This window comes from Pinus tabuliformis, chromosome 6 (assembly GCF_031772625.1).
Source record: "Pinus tabuliformis cultivar Carrire ecotype Pingquan chromosome 6, CPIR1, whole genome shotgun sequence".
Lineage (NCBI taxonomy): Eukaryota > Viridiplantae > Streptophyta > Pinopsida > Pinales > Pinaceae > Pinus > Pinus tabuliformis.
This window is the reverse complement of record NC_142292.1, coordinates 1,603,944,659-1,603,965,432: the sequence shown is the minus strand read 5'-3', so window position 1 is coordinate 1,603,965,432 and position 20,774 is coordinate 1,603,944,659. Positions and strand designations below refer to the sequence as shown.

General features: G+C 39.5%; 1 protein-coding gene across 1 annotated transcript in view; it reads right to left on the bottom strand.

Annotated features, from left to right (window-relative positions):
• CYP77A5P (cytochrome P450, family 77, subfamily A, polypeptide 5) overlaps positions 1 to 20,774 on the bottom strand; it is a 147,548-nt gene that overhangs the window by 64,889 nt on the left and 61,885 nt on the right. The gene's annotated exons all lie outside the window — the stretch shown is intronic.

Here is a 20,774-nt window from a genome sequence, read left to right as displayed (position 1 = left end):
ATTGATCCTCAGCCTACATATCATGATGGTCTCATTATAGGGCCTATAGGATATTGAGCCACTTGGCATGGTACATTTACTGGGTCATTATTTACAACTGAACTGATTGATGGAGCTTCAAAGGTGATACTTAAGGTGTCATTAGCCAAACCTGCACATAAGGAAAACTAAAAAGGTAAAGTCAAAAGGACGCAAAGGAGCTTCTCAAGGTCATGTCTGTGAGGCTGTAACCCCAATTTTTTATTTATTTTCATTAGCTTGAATCACTCTCTTATACATTAGGAAGATGGCCTTTTTCCTTCATCTCACATATTACGTTTTAGATTCCTAATTACAATGTATTTAGGTTTTTTTGTTAAATAAAATCATCTAGGATTATGTGTCCAACATCCCCCCTCATCCCCCGCCCCTCCATCACAAGCTGAAGTGGTGTTTGTGAGTCCAAGAATCATTCTGAACTTTTCAAACTTTTCTCTTACGAGTACTTTAGTGAAGATGTCACCAATTTGCTCATTTGTGGAACAATGTCCTAAATGAATACTCTTGGCTTCTACATGATACCAAATCAAATGGTACTTTGTCTTGATGTGCTTGGTTTGATCATGGAATCTAGGATTCTTGACCAATTTGATTGTAAAAGTATTATCAATCAGAAGAGGAGTAGAGTACACTTGTCTCTCCTACAAATCTTCAAGTATTCTGCCACAAAATCTCGTTTGTTGCTTCTATAGCTGCCACATATTCTGCCTCTATTGCGAAATCTACTAGAATTGATTATTTGTGTAACCTCTAAGAGATAACCACTGATCCAAAACTCGTGAGATAGCCTGAAGTTGACACTCCATTTTCTTTATCCCCATCAAATTTTGAATCAAAATATCCAATCAAGCTTAAATCATCCACCTTGGAATACTTAAGTCCAAAGTCTTGAGTTCTCTTCAAGTATTTTAGGACTCTTTTTCTAGTAGACCAATGTCCTTCACAAGGTTTTTGCATAAACATGGAAAGAATCCCAACAACAAATGAAATATCTGGATTCTGGTCTAATGGTGGTAAGGTTAAGGTAGATAACACTTCCTACGAGCTATCTATCTTTTACATCTTCAAATTTATTTCTTTCTTTTGATGTGAGCTTCAAATTATATTCCATTGGAGTAGAAAGAGGTTTACATTAAGCGATGCAAAACCTATTCAACAATTTTCCATCGTACTTCTTTTGGGAGATGAATATGTACTTTGAATGTTGAGTCACTTCAATGCCCAAGTAATAGTGAAGATGTCCCAAATCTATCATCTCAAAGCTCTTCCTCAACTCTTTCTTTATGGTTGCAATATAGATTTTATTGTTCCCTGCCATCAACAAATTTGTTAGACACCTAATCCTTAGGGATTGGGCAAAATTTTGTAAATATCTAAATAGAGAAATTTGAATAGTTAGAATGGGAAGAGACCTTGGAATCTAAATCTCAAAGGCCACCCCTCTTGTTGACACCTAATCCGAAACGGATGGGTGAACTGGACAGTCATCAAGAAGATGAACTGATCCGTCATATGTATGTATATAAATAATAGTCAGCTAATGAATAATATATCAGTTCTTTCTTCCGCTCATTTATTCTGGAGTTACCCTGGCCTGACATGGTATCAGAGCACAGGTCCCAGTCCTCAGAATAGTCGTAACTCCTTTTCTTTGGCGCACCAGCGCTGCCTCTGTCTTGACATGATGTTCTCTGGCGCACCAGCGCTGCCTTTGTAACGCCTGTCTGTCCATAAACGTTGGCCTGACACTGACATGCTCCTCTCATTCCGTTTGATCTCTCATTTGCCCAGCTTGGCTCACATTCCCCCGGTTCTTGAAAGGTTTCTTTCGCTCCGCCCATCCGCCCAGAGGTCGAACCGAGCGTCCTATGCATCCTTCCACGTCCATTTTTTTAATTAGTTCATAAATAATATTGGCATGCCCCTGGGGTGATTTCAATTTAGGTTCCCGGAACCAGAAAGCAGAAGAGGGGCCGACGAGGGCCTTCCCCTTACGCAGCGGAAGCATGCCCAGATCTAAAACGCATTGAGTCCCTGGTGACAATGATCATATCGTCTGCAAATCTGACAGCTCCATCTCGCTGTAGGTATTTGAATTAAAACATCAAAAAAAAAAAAATTAAGTCGGGATTATGTAATGGAACATATCTTCTGCAAACTGAGCAACTCCATTACTGTGTATGGTTTTGAATTAAACTGTCAAATAGAAATTGGTGTATTTTTTGTCTAAAAAAAAAGGGGCCACTGCCGCGGGTTGAAGAGACCGGAGCCCTCAAACTTCCGTCGAGACAAAGGAGCAGCCACAGCGGATTTTGGACAGAAATTTTTTTGAAGCAGCTAAAGGGAATCAGAAATACGTTTTGAGATATTTGCACAAGAGGAGCGATGTTCGATCTGAGGTTTGCAGTTTGGGTGAGGGTGAGCATCAACTTCTGTGTGTCATGTTTCTCTCTAAATACACATTGTATCTGTATCATACATTGACTGCTCTCTATATAAAGGCTGGCATAGATTCATTTAAGCAAGGGAAAGACATCGAGTACACTGTCTCTGCGCTTGCAAGAGACTCAATGTGTTGTAACAGTGAAGACTGTGAAGATTAAAACGCGCAGTATCATTCAAAAGTTTTATATATTGCGCTGCTTTCATAACAGTTTTGCATTGATATATATTGAAGTAATATATATTGAAGTGATATATCCCTTATGCGTTTTGCATTGATTGAAGTGATATATCCCTTGCGCAGTTTTTTCAATTGCATATATATTGATATATTGAAGTTATAGAATGAAGTGATGTGATCCATTGCGCATTTTTCAAACATAATAATATTGCAGTGATATAAGAAATGTTGATGCTTCTATCAAACGTAGGAAGAAAATAAAGTGCATAAGGCTGTGGCATAAGGATTTTTTTTTAGCAGAAGTAATTTTTTACAGAATGCATTCAATCATCTCTATGGTCGGAATAGTTCTCACTGGCAAGGAGAACTATTCTGAATGGTCTCGGATGGTAAAACACACCCTCATCTACAATGAGTTGTGGAAAGGAGTGTGTGTCGGAGAAGAAGACAAAGACCCAGTGCAGCCTACATCAGACAAAGAACTCGCCATTTGGGAAAACAAGAACAACAAAGCCTATGCATTGATCGCAGCATCTGTAAATGAGGAAGTAAGTCGTCATATTTCATCCTATTCCACTGCCTTTGAAGCTTTACAAAAGCTGAAAGAACTCTATGATACACATTCTGCACTTGAAGTTGTTCAGCTCATGATTAAACTCTTCACTCTTGAACTGAAAAATAATGATCCTCTTGCTCTTACATCTGAAATAAAGTCTATAATGCATGATATTAAATCCACTAAGGTTGAGCTGGATATCTCTCTTATTGCCTTTCTCAAAGCACTCTATCCTACCTACTCCAACTATCTTGAGTCATTACAAGCAAATGGAAATCTTAAAGATATAACCTTTGACTCTCTTGTGAAAAAGTTTGCTGAAAGAGAGAAAGCCTTTGGAAAGAAGACAGTCCCTGAATCTTCTGAAGAGACTGTTTGCCTTGCTCATAAAGAAAAGCATCCTGCTCAAGATTCTACAAGAGGAAGAGGTGGACGAAGAGGAAGAGGAAGATACTTCAGAGGAAGGGGGGGCAGACATTCTCAAGTAGAAAAGGCAGATCTGCATTGCATTCGCTGCAAACGAAATGGATCACATGATGCTTCTACATGCAAGCTTCCATGGGACAAAGTTGAGCAGAGAAGAAATCAGCAGAAAGGTAAAACTGAAGACACAGACAAAGGTAAAGCACCTGAATCCGCTCACTATATTGAGGCACAATGTAACATTGGAGTAAATGAAGATTTGTTTAATGCTTCACTTGCTTCTTCGAAAAATGACTGGTTGCTTGATTCAGGAGCAACCTGTCATATGACTCATAGGAAAGATTTTTTTGAAGATTTCACTGACAATGTTGATGGAGCAGTATACTTTGCAGATCAGTCAAAAATCAAGCCATCAGGGCTTGGCACAGTCAAGCTTAAACTACCTGGTCTTCCAGACTTTCTTCTGGACCATGTTCTATATCTCCCACAGCTCAAGAGAAACTTGTTGTCCCTGGTCCACATCCGCCAGCAAGGTCACTCCATTCATATGTTTGATGGCAAGCTTGAGGTAAGAAAGGCATCTGACCACTCACTTGTCATGAGGGGTATAGAAGAAGAAAGACTTCTTAAACTACAAGGAACTTCTGCTCATGCACAATATTTCTCATATATTTCTCATCATGAAGAAGGTACACTTCCATCAAGTTTATTATGGCATGCTAGATTTGGACATTTAAACTATGATAGTCTCAGCTTGTTGAAGAAAAATGGTGTTGTTGGTTTGCCTACAATTCCTAGAAAACATAAGCAATGTGATGCTTGCATTCTAGGAAAGCATAGCAAACAGTCTTTTCATGATTCACATTCAAGAGCACAAAGGAAGCTTGAACTCATTCATTCAGATTTATGTGGTCCAATCCCTGTTCCTTCTGCAAATGGAAATAAATATATCATGACATTTATTGATGATTACACCAGAATGTGTTGGGTTTATTTATTGAAGAACAAATCTGATGCTTTTCAAACATTCAAGAATTTTCATAAGTGGATTGAAAATGATGCACAATCTCATATTGGGTCTATTCGCACTGATAATGGAAAAGAATATACATCAAATGAATTTGAAAACTATCTTCGCCAACATGGGATTAAACATCAAACAACTGTACCTTATAATCCCCAACAGAATGGTGTAGCAGAAAGAATGAATAGAACAATCTTGAATATGGTACGATCCATGCTTTTCTTCAAAAATGTAAAGACAATGTTTTGGGCTGATGTTGTTCTATGTGCTGCATATATAAAGAATAGATGTCCATCTAGTGCTATAAGAAACAAGACTCCTTATGAATTGTGGTATGGACATGTTCCTTCGGTAAAACATCTCAGGATCTTTGGTTCCACCTGTTATGCTTTAATACCCAAGGTACATAGAAACAAACTTGGTGCTAGAAGTCGTAAGTGTATCTTCCTGGGGTATTCAAACACATCTAAAGCATACCGCCTCTATGATGAAGTAAATAAAAAGTTTGTTTTATCTAGAGATGTCATTTTTCTTGAATCATCCAAATCTGACAGTGTTGTTGAGCGGCAACTTGATCGCTTGGATAGATTCACAAAACCGAAATCATTCCAAGAGTTTGATAATCAGATTCCACATCTTGAAGGGGGGATTCCTATACTAGATCAACATGTGGAATCTCCTTCTGAAGAACAATCTCCCTTGCATGACACTCCAACAACGGATGATGCTTTAAGTGATGTAATTGATAGAATTGGGAGACTTAATCTTGATTCAGACCCAACTCAATCAACAGAGCAGCCTGGACCATCTCAGAAAGGTCCCCCAAAGTGGCTGACAAAGACACTTGAAAGTGTTCATCCTGATGAAATTGGAAAAACAGGAACCAGAAATACAAACCGACAAGATGGAGGTGATGTAGATAACTCTAATTCACCTGTTGATATGGATGTTACTTATGATTGTGAATTCAACTTGTCTACAGATTTTGAACCAACTTCCTTCAAAGAAGCTGCTTCTCGTGATGAATGGAAAGAAGCGATGCAGAAGGAGTATGATGCCCTCATAAAGAATGGCACTTGGAAGCTGGTTGATCCTCCATTTGGAACCAAACCAATTGGCTACAAGTGGGTCTACAAGAACAAGTACAAAGCTGATGGCTCACTTGACAAGCACAAAGCTAGGCTTGTGGCAAAAGGTTTTGCACAGAAGGAAGGGGTCGATTATGAGGAAACTTTTGCCCCCACAGCAAAATGGGCCACCATCCGGACACTCTTTGCACTAGCTGCTCAGAACGGTTGGAAAGTCCATCAAATGGATGTAAAAACTGCATTCTTGAATGGAGATCTAAAAGAGAATGTTTTTATGTCCCAGCCTGAAGGATTTGCTGTGAAAGGACATGAACATAAAGTATGCAAACTTGTGAAGTCCTTGTATGGCCTCAAACAAGCACCACGAGCTTGGTATGAAAAACTAACTGAGCATCTTCTGAAACTCAACTTCAATCATTTTGATCTTGATGATGCAACTTTATTTGTCAAGAAAGTTGGCAAAACAGTTGTATATCTTGTGGTATATGTAGATGATCTTTTAATGACAGGGAACAATGAAAGCTATATTGCATCCATAAAGAAAGAATTAGGAAAAAATTTTGAAATGACTGATTTGGGCTATGTTCATTACTATCTTGGCATTGAAGTAACCCAACATCCAAAGTCCATATTTCTTTCTCAAAAGAAATACATTGGAGATTTGTTAAACAGATTTGGCATGACAGAGTGCAATCCTCTTTCTACTCCAATGGAACAAAACTTGAAGCTCACATCTATTGAAGGAAAGGAATTTGAGGATGCAACAAAGTATAGACAGCTTGTAGGAAGTCTCATCTACCTCACTACTACCAGACCAGACATTTCATTTGCTGTTGGAATCCTCTCCAAGTTTATGCAAAAGCCTTGTGAGGGACATTGGTCTGCAGCAAAAAGAGTTCTAAGGTACTTGAAGGGAACTCAAGACCTTGGAATCAAGTATACACAGGTGGACGACTTCAACTTGATTGGATACTCTGATTCAGACTTCGATGGAGACAAAGAAACTGGGGTATCTACTTCAGGATATGCTATGAGTCTTGGATCAGGAGCTGTCTCCTGGAGATCACGCAAACAATCAGTACCAGCAGATTCCACAACAGAAGAAGAATATGTGGCAGCAGCTGAAGCAACGAAAGAAATTGTGTGGCTCAGGAAAATTCTTGAAGACTTGCAGGTAAAACAAATACAATCAACTCCACTCATGATTGATAACACCTCTGCAATAAAGTTGGCCAAGAACCCAAAGTTCCATGATCGTACTAAGCACATCAATACTAAATATCATCTGATCCGACATCATGTTGAGGCCAAAACAATCCATCTCCGTCATTGTTCCACAAACGAGCAAATTGCAGACATCTTCACCAAAGCGCTTGGAAGAGAAAAGCTTGAAAGATTCAGAACAATGCTTGGACTCACCAACATCCCTTCAGATTAAGGGGGGGAATGTTGACACCTAATCCGAAACGGATGGGTGAACTGGACAGTCATCAAGAAGATGAACTGATCCGTCATATGTATGTATATAAATAATAGTTAGCTAATGAATAATATATCAGTTCTTTCTTCCGCTCATTTATTCTGGAGTTACCCTGGCCTGACACCTCTTCATGTATATAATGATGCTCACATTAACACAAAACACAATTTTGGGGAGTTAAACATCTTGCCCTGACATGGTATCAAAGCACAGGTCCCAGCTTCCAAGTTTAGGTGCCTCTTCCCTTGTTAGTGTAAGTCCCCACCATCACTATCGTACACGCAGTTCTGCCCTCTCCAACTGAGACGCTATCCCATACATAGGATGAATGTCCATGCAAAAGATTAGGGGTCCATTGGTATGGTGTCTGTCGTTGTATTGCACCCATTCCTGGCATAGAGATAAATTATTGTGACTATTTGGTGGTGTTGTGGCTATCAGGTCTACCATTCCTATGTAATGCTTTAGTTATTTGTTGTCTATCCTGTGCACGTCAAAACTGGCGCCCACCGTGGGGCACAAACCCACAACCACAATAATATCAAGTTTTTCGTACTGTAATATCCCCATTTTTGGTTTCCCTTATGACGCAGTTAGGGTGGATTTCCAGTGTTTGTGTCAGCCAAGTCACAAGAGCAAGATTACATCATCAGTGGGCCCAAGGGGCTTTGGAGGAGTTTTATGGATCTAACAGGGTTCATTTGCTATATTTCATCATCAAAGTCAATTCTGCACAGTTCATTCTTGGTTTTGTTGCATTCTGACAATTCCTATAAAATGGGGTTATTATCAAGCATATTTTAATTAAATACACTAAAGGTGTTATTTGGAGCTGATTATTCAGAGAAACACCTTAGAGTAATAGCTCATTGGAACCAGGATGAAGAAATCTACAAGATGGGATGATGAAAAGTGGCTTTCATTGGATGAAGAAATCATAGAGGTAGATTAATCATTTTCTAGGATTAAAATTGACTTAAATAAAATAAAATAAAAAGTCACTTAAATAAAATAAAAGGGAGAAGCCTCTAGAAGGAAAATAAAATAATAAAATAAAAGTGCAAAGAGAGAAGCTTCTAGAATGGAAATAAAATAATAAAATAAAAGTGCTTCTAGAAGGTTGAAGAGAGGTCCATCAATTTTTTTAAAAGCGGGGAAGCAAGTCTTTTGGAACATCCAAAGTTATCTTTTGTCTTTTGTGAAAGATTGGGAAAAATTTATCACAATTTCATTGTTCCCAAGATGAAAACCCTTGGATACCTTGGTGAGATTGGACGAAAACACATCTCTACCAATCCCTTGGTGAATTCATTCAGAATTGACAGGGGCACCTATTGGCTCCAATTATAGTTTTGGGAGGCCAGGATCAATATTGCCACAATTAATTTGGAGGCCATTACCTTAGCCATTGTCCAGCTCAACATGTCATTTAGAAAGATCTATTGTCAGCCACTCAAATATTTGTTGGTTTGATCCAAATTTGGCATGCAATATCATATTCCATATTTAATATACAATAAGGTTGAGTTTCGTTGCATGTGTCTCATGTATACTCTAAAGTTGCAGCATTTATGATTTCTTTTACATCTGCAATTTTATTTGTGCTAGTAAAATTGTGCAAATTGATTAGATTTAAATGAAGAAACTTATGGTGTAACTTTTTAAAGCAAAATTTCAAAAAAAATTGTCAAAATTATTTTTTGGAATATTGCAATGGTATTTGTGGCCCACCAAAAGTAGGGTACCCCTTTGGAGAGCTTTTCTTTCTGATGTATCATCCTTCAGCCGACAATAGCAGCCACCTGATAGCTTTGATGTGCTACTTTATCTTTGCCACCTGAGCCAGCCATCGTGTACCCTCGCCCATCTATGAAGATCGTATGTTTGAAGGTGGGCCATCCAATCCTAGAGGTATGATTTTTCATTATGTAATTGGGCATTTATGCTTGTGTTTCTTGGGCAAACTTGGGTTTGCATAACTCGGTGACTTGGAAGCAGGAAGGGTTTTGAATGTAGTGTTGTTCCCTTAACTTAATTCGGATGTTAATCCTCAATCCTAGTCCTGTGGGATCTCCCCTACTAGCTTATAGCTTTAGGATGGGCACTACTTGGGAAACCCTGGTTTTGGTAGCATGGGCCTGTTTTCCCGTTCCATATTTTTCACTCCCCTCCACACATTACATGCCCCATTTCATCATTTTATCCCTTTGGATCCACATGACCACTAGGTCCACAAGGCTTTGGTACTCCCCATCCCCTTGTCCACATGTATGGATCAGGCCTAGAACGATGCCCTAGAGATTGACGCAGCTAAAAAAAAAGATGAAAGCATAATATGGCCACATACAACAAGAAATGTACCACAAAATGCAAAATATGTGTCGGGACAATAAAATTTAGCACGTGGCCAAAAGCCAAACATGAGCTCTAACCCTTATCATTATGGCCATCACCCTAGTTCCTAGGGCCCCTATGAGTGCCCCTCGCATCAATAAGGAACCCATGTATGTCCCAACCCCTGGTGGGCGATTAACTCGCCCCACCTTAAGGGGGTAATCATTGCTACATATACACATCATGCTCTCATTTCCTGGAGCCCTTAGCAGTAAACAAAAAAATGAAAAAACAATAAAAGGCAAAAGGCAATGAAGAAGTGTGGAAAACAAAGGTCGGGGTAACTCATGTACCACAATTGCTCCCTCCTACATTCATACACCCAAATATATGGACATTCCTCATCATTACCACCCTTGAGCCCATGTCATTTGGCTTTGAGATCCCTGTGTCCCAATCCACCTCATCATTATTCGCATGAAACCTACCATTTGAAGGATTTATCTTGGACATGTCCTTCCATTTAAGGGTTGGGAACACCTAATAGGGTTGTTTATTAACCACTCTTACCTAGGAAGGTAACACCATTACATGTTCAAAGCCCCAAATTTGGAAGGGAAACCCATTATGAAGCCTCATTTTCGGCCTTGATTAACAAGCTTACTCACTCACTTGCACTAATGAATTAGTGTAGTTTGAAGGTGAGGAGACGCATTGGATCTTATACATGATTGCAGGTGGGTTTCCATCTTGGACTTGACCTCCCTATAGGGGATCCAAGCCCTCCAGAGGATCACGATGGCATTTATAGGGTGAGCGTTGAGAGCCATGGACCTCCATTCATGCAAAGCATTGATTGCCACACCACAGGCTTCCTCGGCGCCATTATTAGCTTGTTTGTTTCCTTAGTTATTCAAGAGATGATGCACTTGGACCATGATGCCCCAGTCGGCTACACATTGCACCCAACACTTGGCACATGATCTAGGGCCCAGAGGAGGTTGTCTTTCCTAGGGAGACATGGAGGGCATCTGTCATCCTTGAGCCCTCATTGATGGAGCATCAACTTGAATTTGAGCCACTTGGGGACCCATTTTGGAGCCCCAAACCCAAAATTAGGGTCTCGGAGATGTTTTACAGCATAATGAGGACATCACCCTCTTTATCATGATTTTTGAGGCCCTCCACCACATTGATAGCTCAAGAGGCCTCAACCCTGCCTCTCTAGGCCTCTTCGCATGCACAACGTCAGGTTTGCGTGGGCTTAAGAGAGAGATAAATTAATTCTTAAAAGCTATCATGGTTGGCTTGTAACCATGGGTGGGTTACTTAGCATTTTAGACATGTAGAGGGGCTTGTTCGCTTGTATTTCGACCTACTTGGTCATGTATATATTGGAAAGACTTTCTCTCATTTCAAACCATCACACTTGGGATTTTCACATACTTCATTAGAGAATTCAGACCTGCAATTTGAAGAGATTTTTGGATGTTTTTGGGATGAACTTTGTGTTAATTTTGGCAGCTAGGGAGAAATTCCCTAGCCATCTCTTGACTCCAAAACATTATTAAAATGAACTTGATTGTGATCTCCAAGTCGGCTCAAATCCTTGGAGGGATATCATGAGATTCAAATTCAAATTTTATGTCGGCTTTATTGGAGGGAAAATTATTTATTTGAAATTCAATCTTATTTTCAAGTTGGCTTCAATAGATTCATGTCAGCCCATCCAAAGGTTGCGACCCTTCATAAATGGCAAACCACTATAAATACCCCATTAGGGTGATCCTCAAGAGGGTGCGCGAATTTGGCCTGCAATCTTCACTTGGGTATTTTTCTCTGGAATCTTCGCTTGGATTATTGCTTTAAGGTTCTGACATGTATGAAAAAGTTCTTCAAGCTTTTCGCATGGCAACATTCTAAGGTTCTTCGCACAGTATATTTCCTTGTGAGTTTCACGTATAAGGGTTAAAGCCTACAATATAACACTATTGATCTGAGGCTACGAGGATTACAGTGTTTTATGATATCATTTCTCTGTGGAGTCTCATGTCCTCTACGATGTATGGTCTGGACAGTAGCTCTCAGTTGTGGCACATGAAAATAATCCTTGGCACAGAGATCTCGGCATAACTACATACAGTATGGTCTCCGCAATTACTATGATTTCTCTGTGCCATCTACATGGAACTTATCAACATATATGCATGGAACTTCAACAGTATTGGCATTCCTCTGTTTTTGACATCTCTAAGTTATTGTCATTTCTGGCATCCTGTGCATGTAGTGTATCTTAGCGTTCATGTTGGCAGTACAGTAGTCCCAGCACGTTAAGACAATGCGAAGTGTATGATATCGTATGGTTCCAGAACAACAGATATAGCATATGAATGGTTTCTCATCAATTCAGCATATGGTCTCCCTCCAAGTTCACATAAAGCATCACTACAGCAGCAATAGCATCTCGGTCCAGTATTGTTTCGAAATTACAATAATTGTCACCACAGTAATGTTACTACAGTTCTTTTTATATATGACAATCTTAGCAGTTCAGATCAGTATAATGTTTGGTATGTCGAACAGTACAAGTACAGTGGGCGGGCAGTTCTGATTTGGCATCATAGTTATGATGGGTATCTCAATTCACTCTATAGTTGGTACCGCTCTTGATATTGCAGTTGCATATGGTAGCATTTTCGCTGCCATCTTCAAGTGATATGCAGAGACTCTATCTCCAACAGAAACCCTAATCATCATGTATTCTTATACACTGTTAGCATTACAAGAAGCATTGACATATGGCATCACTGCAGTCCAGAAGCACTTAAGGTATTTTAGTAAATGTTGGTATTGTATGGAAATTCTGGTGATAAGACTTGTTCACAAACGAAGTTGTGAACAAATCGTTGCCATTGGTAGTTTGTTGATATTTGTATATTATACCTCTCTGATTGAACTTTCAATGACAATCTAATCAAAGAAGAAGAATTGAATTCCAGGTTTTTCCCCTTGTGGGGTTTTGCCCTGGTCTCTAACCAATCTTGGTGTCTCTATGTGTGCATGTTTTTCTCCCTTTTGTTCCTTCATATATCCGCTACATAGTTGTTGACATTGTTCTTTCAATATAATTGCTAATACTGCTAATGATGTTATAACATGAATGCATATGTAAATGATGAATAAGGATGTAAATGCAATTATGAAAGCAAAGAACAATTCTGCCCTAATTATGTTTGGATCTTTATTGCTATCTTTTTGGAGCTTCTAACGCATTGTTGATGGATGGATATACTCTTAAATTGTCTTGTAAATGTTTCTTTATGGTGAAATTATCTTACAAATAATGTCTAATGCCTGGAATTTGCTCTCATGATAAGAATTCCCACTTTGTTTTATTGAATATCTTTCAATATTATAATCTTGGGAAGTTTTGAATGCGTTACTCATTGATGATGTGGAAAGAATGTTCCTAGTGGATAGTGACTACATTTAATCCACGAAACTCCATTAACTAATGCTAAAGAGGGTAATTGTTGAAAGGGGTGACTAGGGCTTCCTCTTTCAACCTCCTTGAAGGTCAATCTATCCAATTATAAGCACCTATGACTCCATGCTCCCAATGGTCTAGGCACTAATCGAGTCCCTTGGTGGTCACATATAAATTTAAACCATAAATTTTCCTTTTGTTTCTCTTCTAAAAATTTGTCCCTTTAAGGATAAGGAGGCCATCTAGGGCTTGGTGTGAAATCTGTTGGAGGAGGAATTTTCGAATTTCATTTGGATAGAACTCTTCCTTTGTGTCTCCTCTAGAGGACCTCAAATTTTGGTGGAATTCCCACATTGGATTCTCCATAAATTTTGACGCCCTAGTTGTCACATCAAGAGGGAACCCTAGAAGCTAATCCTTCAACTTAGGGATTCTTTGAAGGCAATTTCATTAGTAATTGGTGAAGTAACTCATACATTGTCTTTTCTCTTACCAACATTTACCTTGGATGCGCATATATCTTGTATCAAGTCTCAACCCTAGTCATTTTAAAAAGGAGTTTTTTGTGGGAAGTCTTATTAGCCTCTCCCAAGGCTTGCACCTTTATTGAATATTTCCATTGAATGAGTTGCCTTTCCTCACTTCTAACCTATCAAGAAGATAATATCACAAGTGAGCATTATTGGGACTCCTCCCATCGATGAAAAACCGAGAAGATCAGGGGAGTTAGGCTGTGGTGACAATGGGCCTTTGTCCCAGGTGTTGTTGTGCCCTCTAGTTTTTGCCTCTTCACAAACCCTGTTAGTTTGTGCAACAACAATATCAAAGTTGGTTTCCCAGCCAGCCTGAGGGATTTAGCTATTGAAGGTCTATCACTTGTTTCTAAAGCATGGAATTTTAATACGGGGAGAAATCAAAAGCCATAGCGCCAGCGAGTGAATTGTGGTCGTTGTTTGATTTGGTCCAAAAACGTTGATCGAGTCATATTTGGTGTAAATTTTCCTCGATTGAAATTATTGGGTATTATTCTCCTAACTTATGTAGCTTATTTGTCTTCTATAAATGAATTTACGGAAAATAATTAACAGTCCACTATTGCAATCTTCATAAATAAAAACATTGCAGAATATAAAATACTGGAACTGAGAATAATGCACACACACATAAAATTGAACGCCAATATTTTGTTGAGATTTGTAACTTGGGAGGTACTCCAAGCCCTAGGATTCAAGAGTTTGGATGAAGGAGCTCCACAAATGACCTTGTGGGCTTAGAAACCAAGTTTGTGGGCTTTGCACCCAAGCATGTGGGTGTGAAACCATGACGGGGTTTGATGATGAGAGTGATGGAGATGATAGAGGACTTCGAGAGCAACCGAAGGCAACGAAAATCATCAAAATCCGAGTTGTAGAAATTGAGTTATGAATTTTTTAAGTTGAGTGTGTGTGAAGAGGCCTACCAGGTCAAGTCGGCCAACATGTTAGGGTGCCCTTTTAGAGTTGTTTGTTGACACCCACATAAAGCTATAAAAGGAGGATTCGTTGAGGCATTTTATCCACATTCAAGCAAGCAAATCAAGAGACATACATATGATTTTTGGTTGCAGGTTAAAGGTAGACCTCACGAAGGAGAAAGGAACTTGTTTTGGTTTCTTTTGTGATTGTTGAGGAGGCCGAAAGGATCTGGCAGCTAGGACGCATGGATTGGGGGGTTGTTTGGTGTCCCTTTTGTGCGTATTACAGGTCTGATTAGTTGCAGAGAGCAGTCACTTTGCTAGAGGGACTTTTGGTCGGGTTTATGGTGACTTTTATGTGTGGCCAGACCTCAGTAAAGGAGGTTAGGACTTGTATAGGTTGTTGGAGCAAGACCGAGCCCCATACCTCAGGAAGAGAGGGGTTGTAGGACTGGTTTGGGGCTAGTATTAGCCCAGAACAGTGAGCTTATAGGAGTCGTGACCTTATGGAGGGAAGTCGCAGCAGGGAAGAGGATCTTGAAGTTTGAAGGTAGGGTTTACGTGGACTGTTAGAATCCCTAACCAACAACAAAACCCTATGGCAATGCCACATTAGCCTAGAGGTATGTCTGATGATGCATTGAGTTGATTTGTTTTACTAAATGGATGTGGGTCCAAGTTGGACAGTTTGTGGAAGTTTGTTAGTAGCCAAGAGGAAGGGTAACCAGAGTGGTTGGATGGCCTAACCAATGGGCATATGCTACAGCAGTTTTTTGAGCCTAGATTTGTGCAATAGCTCCTCTATTGCAGAACAAAGGGCAGCATTCTCAGAGCTCTGGACCAGTCAGATTGGATGATGTGTGAGCAGATCTAAAGGGTCCATATTGGATAGTGTATTGGACGTTCGTGGTCTGTTGGAGGGCAGTATAAGAGTGGACCAAGTGTGGGCCTAGACAAGGCAGAGTTGGAGCAGCCTAAAGAACAACTTGGGAGGATTGTAGGGGCTTGCTTCAAGTCCTAAAAAACAAGTCCCTTGAAGGACTAAGGGATTGTTAGAAATGGCAAAAGAAGGGCTCATAGGGTTTATCAACTAGGAGCAGTTTGTAGCCCTAGACTTTCCTTGTGGAGAAGGACATCTACAGTAGGAGAAGGGCAGTCCTCCTAGCCTGTGTTCATTGTTGGAGAAGGACTTCTAACAATGATAGGTGGCAACCCTTTGTGCCCTATGTTACTCTTCATTGGAGCATCTTAGGAAGACTATAGTGGGCTGAAGTCCCTAAGTAGCTCAAAAGCAACAGTGGGCAGATGAGAGTTGTTCAAAAACTGAATTGTGAACAACTCGACAAGAGTTTCGATGTGTTGATGCATTGAAGGACTAACGGCCAACGAGAGCGCAGGTGGAGCCGAGTTCAGTGACCTAATGGAGCTAGTTCATTCATAGAGGCAATGTTGTGTTGCTACAGATCAAGAGCTAAAGGACCAAGCAGATGTGTACAGGATACGGCCAATGTAGCTGTGAGGAGCTCTACATCAACTAGACGGTCAAAGTACTTTGTTCAAGGTAGATTGGTTGTCGAAGTGACCAACACCAAGCCCTAGTTGTTGTATATATTTGTATCAGTGGAGGTATACCGTATGAGGGCCATTATCCCTGGTATGGGAGCCCTAGACTGTTGTATTATCAGTTTGATTAATATAACAAAGATGGGTTGTTGTACAAATTTGTAAAAAGATGTGTATATTTTGTGCAGTAGTAGATTTACTATTGTATATTATTCCACTGTGCAAAGTAGTCTTGTTGTGATACTTGGATTGGTAGTGTCAGTGATTTAAAATTCTATCCTAAACTCCAGTATTGTGGAAAAACAACATGTTTTTGGACAATCCTCCCTAGAAAAACCCGAAGGGAAAACCAATGCAATAGATTAGGGTTTTATTATTATTAATCTTCAGTGATTTGAGAGTATAATGACCCGCTTGTCTGATCTTAGAAAAGCTCTAGTAAATAATGATCTCCACTAGCAAAATATTCTGGAGACTCAATGTCTCCCCTACAAATCGAATTGGCCTCTCCCAAGCCACTCGCACTCCTCCTTGGAATTTGCACGACCTACCAAAAATGCGCACTGCAGCTTCGGGCAAATTCGTACAGCCTCTGGAATCACTTCCTTGCAAGTTATTTTGCCTCTAGCAACTCCTCTGACCCACTCGCTCTACCTCCGGGGTGATAGATCCGACACTAACAAACTGAAACGAGCTCCTCTAAGCAACTCGTACTAGCTAACTAGCTACTCGCACTAGCTGAAGCGGCCTCCTCTCCCTGTCACTGAGACTCTGGAAAATCTGAGGAAATCCTCTCTGGAATCCTTCTCCCAAATCTCTATTGAAACCCCATTGTTGGTGTCTCTCTCTGCTTCAACTGCGCCCTGTTGAATCACTGCAACTGGGTAGTCGAATTGATTGAATGTATAGTATGTCTTCTCCAAACCCCATCAACTTGCTCTTATAATCTTCTGTTGAGCAACCAACAACCATGATCACATCTCAATCGATGGCTAAGATCATCTTGACTCCATCATGTAACCTTCCCAAAAGTCTCTAGAGAAAAATCGATTTCTCTCAATTAATCTGATTTAATTAACCCGTTTTCCTAAGTTAGACTTACGAAATATTTAATTATTGGTCAATTAATCTAATTGTGGTGTTTCTAAGGCGTTTCTTGCAAAACCTTTTATGCGTCTTGAAGATAACGTGTTCCTTAGCCTCATAGACACCATAGGGACTAGAACACGTCTGTTGTGTTATCTACCACTAGTGGGGGACGCTGTTGACCATGTACAAGTCAATAGTCTAAGAAGTAGAGTATAAAGCAGCAGATAAAAAAATTTAAGTAATTATCATCATTGTAATCCCAAATTTTGCTTTTGTAATGTAAAAATGATTCTAGTATGACTATTAAGCCATGTAACAACACCTAGGTAAGCCTATGGTTCTTCTCAAAGGGTTTCACTCTAGGGAGTTTTTTAACCTCACCAAATTATCTGTGTTTGTAAACACGGATAATTGGCAGAGTTTTTCTCTCAAATATACCCCAAAGCTAGGGTGAAGCTCATTGACAAGGTCTTAGGTGAGTCCTAGTGTTATCAAGTCTATGTTTTTTTCTCATACTAGATCATGTGTCTTGTCGCAGAATTTGGTCGAGTCTTAAGACTCTAAGTCTGTGTATTTCCTCTTCTAAGGGTTGAAAGTTGTAATAGCTTGATGTAAAAATGTGTTTAGAAATATTTTTGGTGAATAGTTCCTCATAATTAGAACACCATTACCAAAATATTTTTTAGATACACTTAGAGGGTGGAAAATCATTTAATCCCCTCGAGTCTTTTTAATTTTAATTTTTCGCAAAAAAAAATTAAATTAGCCAGAAATTATCCAAAAAATAAAATGAAGGGAAAATTAATTACCCTCCAAGTGGAAAATTCATCGAAGGAAAATAATTCAAGTAAAAAATTAAATGCCTCATTTCCAAGGCAGAAGGACCCAGTCCAGAAATTCGTTGGAGCCAGAAGATTAATTACTCTAGCAAATCAAATGTTTGGGCCAAGCAGATAATTATTTTGCACAAGTAACAAAAATTCTATTTTTTGAAGGTCCTCCATTGTCCAAAAGTAAAAGTTTGACCCCTCCAGCACAGTGAACAAGGAAGGTCGAAATTTTTTGGAGGTTTGTGCCAGCGAATCAAAGGATCAAAATTTTTCTTCGAGGATCAAGCCATGGATCGATGCAACTAGCCATTATTTCTACTTGGAGGGGTTATTCCCTCTCATTTTTTTTATAAGGAAGACCTCGAGCTCCTCATGATATCTTGATCTCACTATATCAAATATTTTTTATACTGAGCTAAGCTTTGTTGGAATTTTTGCATTAATTAAAAGTCTTTGGGGTTTCAATTCAAGGTGTCTCTCGCTTAATGATTCATGGTATGTGTTGAATGGGTTTAATGCTCTAATTTTATGCTTTAACTGAAGATTATTGTTTCATAGCCAGTGGTTGGACTATCTATTAGCACAAGTATCTTGCTTTAGGTTTTGGGCTAGAGTAAACACATTGAAGTTGGTAGATCTAGCAGGTATCTCTAGATCTCTAGTCTATTTGTGTGAATCAAACCCCTATGAAGCTAATGATCTATCTTTCAAGTGTGTAGAGATCTCTCAAGTGATTCAGCCCTTGGGAAAAGACCAAGTTCATGGACTTTGTGGTGATCACACCTTGTTTGGACTCTGAGCTTATCTAACGATCTATTGTGCAAAGTTTGGGTTTTTACAATTAATTACAAATTATTTATATCCATTATTCTCAAAATCTAATTGGGCTATAAAGATTTATTTGCTAACTAGAGCATAATTTCATTTGTGAATAGTGTAAATAATTTGTAAATTATTCTAACCCTTGTATATTATTTTCTCATTTGTAAATAATAGTTTGGGGTTTTGATTTTAGAATTTTCTAGATCTTGTGGTTTGGCTCTATTTTTTTGACTTGCAGGTGTCATTATCTCAAGACTTCAATGACAAATCTGAAGCAAGAGCTTACAGACCCTTGCATGGGAAAATTTTGAAACCCAGAATCCTATTGCAAGAACTGGAAATTATTCTCCTAATTGTTAATTAATTTTAACAATTTATTTATTGTTTCCTATAGCAAATACTAAATAACTCACATTGCAACCTACACAAATAAAACGCTAGAAGAAATGATAGCACACACATAAAATAACACAACTATTTTTGGACAAATGTCCCCGGAAAACCCAACTTGGGAAAACTGATGCAACAGCTAATGGTTTTAATATTAAGCAGCAATGAAATAATCTAAGTACAACTGGATGCCAAAACTGGCAATCCTACAAAGAAATATTGGCAAAAATATGGAGAGCAATTTTCCTCACCCCATAGGCAATCTCCCGGTACAACTTACCTTCAGAATTTCAGCCTCCTGAAGCTCTGCGTCAGCCTCTGCACTGCTCTTCGTAGCTGGCTAGACGGCTTGCTTCGGACTAGACTCTGATGAAGTCATTTTTCCTTCTGCTGACCAAAAAGACGCTTCTTCGACACTATGGGACTCCTTCCCGGCCTCTAGAACTGAAAACGCCAGTCTCTCCCAACAAATCGACTTTGCCTCTAGAGGCTACTGCGTTTCTCTGCGCCAGCCTCTCTATGGCTCTTCTGCCTCTCTGCAAATGCACTCACCAGATCTGGAATCCTTCCTCTGGCTTCACTGTCTCTGCCCCTCTTTCACTGCTTCGATCTCACTAGCTCTCTGTCCAACAACTAACTGTTGCTACTCTGGAAATCGATATGCTCATGAAATTGAACCTCTCAAGTGTCTTCTCCAAGTGCCCATCGACTTCTTATAATCCTCTGTTGGGACTCCAACGGCCAAGATTAGATCTTAATCGATGGCTAGGATTAACTTGAAGTCTACCTGTGTGAGTTTCTAGATCATTCACGCCTTGACTTAATTAATTCTAATTAATTAACCATATTCCCTAAGTTTAGACTTAGGAAATATTTTAAAACTGACTAATAATCTAATTAAGTCATTTCTAGGCGGAATTTTCTAGAAACAATTTATGGGTTTTGGATATCTCTTGTATTCTAGCCTCTCCACAAAATTTCGTGGCTAGAACACATCCGATGCTACAAAAACTAACACCCCCTCTTAGCGAAGAATGTGTTGTAGTGCTCTATTGCATATCCTGTAGCAGCACCCTGTCTCTGCATCAACCCATGTCACGTTGTTGATGTCTAACCATACTACCCACCAACCACTGCCCAACTCTGATATACGCTGCATTTGTGTTGCTGTTGAATTGTTGCCAACATTGCAACTCCCTCTCATCTGTTGTTGCAACTGCAACAACTACAACTGAGAAGCATCCTAAATACTGAATCAACTGTGATCAGTATGATGCATCTATTACCTGAGTCTCTGACTGTTTGCTAGTATCTACACTGTCACTCTGGCATCTAACTGCATCAACTGTCACTGATCCATCCTGCTACTGAATACTGTGGGCCCCTGTAGCAAGGGTACTGATCCAAGATGTGAACTCCTCAAGGATCCTGCCCATCTGTAGCACTTTGGGGCTACAAATCCAAGTCTCTCCACCTCACTCTTGGAGGTATATCAGCAACATGGCGAAGTTTTCCTCCAGCCTGGAGGAAAGCCTATCAATCTCTGTTAATGCTACCTATTGGTCCTGCTTCT